We start from the raw sequence: 2,342 nt of genomic DNA, 5'->3' as shown, positions 1-2,342 counted from the left end.
AGCCTGGGACAGCTGCCAGGAACAGGGTCAGGAAGCAGGACAGACAGAAAAGGGAATTCTGCCTGAGGATTAGGGGGTCTCAAGGAATTGCTTTGAAGTTTCATCCTCAGGCAGACTCGGGTCCTAGGGAAAAAAAAACAAACAATGGGCTTTTGTCTCCCTCCTGCCTAGGAGAGGACCCAACCTTACATCCTTACATTAACTCTGCTGGTCTGGCCACAGCTCATGACACCCACACACCACAAAACTGCCAAGCATACCCTGTTTTCTAAAGTCTCGGTGGAGTTTAAATGGTTTCTCAGTGGTTTCCTGCAGACTTGAAAACCTTGTTATGCATGTTAAAATGTGTGTGGGGGGGGGGGTGGGGATTTAGAGACAGTGCCCTGGGAATCTAAGGTGTTTTGTATTGTTTTGTATTGTTTTTACATGCTGAGAATTGAACCCAGGCAAGCACTCACTCCTCCTTGTGTTCAAGGCCTCTGAAACCAGGCCCAGTAGGAAACACAAACTGCAATAAAATACAAATAACAAGTTAACATATTTCAAGATTGTGTGTGTGTATGTATGAGTGTGCTAGTGAATGCTGCCTTTGTGCAGGTGTTCAAGGAAGCTAAGAGTGTTGGATCCCTTGGAACTAGAGCTACAGGTGAGTGCTGCGATCTGAACTTGGATCTTCTGGTAGAGTAGCACACACTTCTACCTGTTGAGCCATCTCTCCATTGCCAAAGCTGGCATTCCTTGAGTATCTGTCATGAGGAGTTTAGTCAAGCCACCTGCTGGCTCTGATTACTGCTCTGTACACAAGAAAGTTGAAGCACATATATAGCCAATAAATTGTAGAGATGGAATTCAAGCGGCCATTTGTCAAATTCCAGGGTTATGCAGTTGACCTAGAATGACCCACTATTCAGTTTGCCAGGTACGGAGGGGATTGGCCAACACGTGGAACTTTCACCACAAAAATTGGGAGAATCCTAGAGGAATCAAACACTACCAGGATTGGGAGGTTTTGGCCTGAGACTGAAGCACCTGCTCCACTTTTGACCATACGACATTGAACAAGTCTCTCCAACATCCCTAGCCAGCAGCCTCATCTAATTGTCACATGTGTCACAAGGTGACCAGTGAGTAAGACAGCATAGATAGCCATACACATATGTGTCCCATACTGGCAGCAAACGTGAGCTACACACAGGTACACATGGGAAGGACTGTGTTATATTGTCCAATTAGTACTGATCTCAAAATAAAGAAGGAAAAACAACTGTTACGATCTCTTTGAGGAATTTCTGTTGTCTCTTCCTCTGGGACTCATTCAATTCAATATGTCCTACATCTGCTCAGTCAAACTGAATTATCTAAGTTCTCTCTTGCACTTAATTCTTATTATTTAGTTTTAATAGGGAAAAGTTGTTAACACAGTCCCCCCCACTACCACAAACTTTACAATAGAGGTCCCCACATTTGGGGGCAATCTCAGGGTCAGAAGATCTGGATTGCAGTGGCTAAGCCTCACCCTGGGAAAACTCCCTTTTTGAATGAGGGATGGCTTGCATTTGTTGAAATAATTCTTCATTTATTTTTAACGACTGCGTGCATGTATATAATGCATTCTGATCAGACTCAGTCCTGCCATTGCCCTCGATTGTCTACCGCCCACTGCTTCTAGCCCTCTAACCCAGCAAGTCTCCCTCTTCCGTGTGTGTGGGGGGTGCGCGAATGTAGGATGGTGGGGGTTGGGGACGGAGGGGTGTCCAGCTCTGATACCCTGGCTATCTCCTCTTCAGAGTGTTTCACGAGCCTTGAGAGGGGGATGAGATGTTGCCTTCAGACCTGAGTACCCACTTCTTGCATTTCTAAAGCTTTCTGCATGTTTCCAGGTGAAGGCCTTAGTACTCTATTACTTCATTCATTGTGTTCAGCAGCCCCCAACTAAACTCTATCCTGATCGTTGAGCTTATCCAGTAACTATTTTTTGTTTGGTTTTTGTTATTCAAGACAGGGTTTCTCTGTGTAGCCCTGGCTGTCCTGGAACTCACTCTGTAGACCAGGCTGGCCTTGAACTCACAGAGATCACCTGCCTCAGCTGGGATTGAAGGTATGCGTGTGTGCCACCGCTGCCCTGCCCAATGACTATTTTTAATAAGATTTACGGTTGGAATTTCTTCATTGTTGATGTTGCTTCGCATCTGCTTGGTTTTTATTTTACTATACAAATTCCTTGAATCTCTCCCTCCCACACGTCTTTCTCTGAGACACTCGGGCTTATTGGTTCCATCAGCCACCAACCTCAGCATCCCTTCTGAGCTTTGGCATGGGGTCAGCTATACCCCTAGAGCTGG

General features: G+C 45.7%; 1 non-coding gene across 1 annotated transcript; it reads right to left on the bottom strand.

Annotated features, from left to right (window-relative positions):
• Positions 1-1,400: 1,400 nt before the first annotated feature.
• On the bottom strand, positions 1,401-1,568 carry LOC113835231. The gene has a single exon (XR_003484608.1). It is a non-coding gene; the product is annotated as a U1 spliceosomal RNA (small nuclear RNA).
• Between the last annotated feature and the right edge of the window lie 774 nt (positions 1,569-2,342).

This window comes from Cricetulus griseus, chromosome 4 (assembly GCF_003668045.3).
Source record: "Cricetulus griseus strain 17A/GY chromosome 4, alternate assembly CriGri-PICRH-1.0, whole genome shotgun sequence".
Taxonomy (NCBI): Eukaryota; Metazoa; Chordata; class Mammalia; order Rodentia; family Cricetidae; genus Cricetulus; species Cricetulus griseus.
The sequence above is the reverse complement of the archived record's forward strand: the minus strand, read 5'-3'. Positions and strand labels throughout refer to the sequence as shown.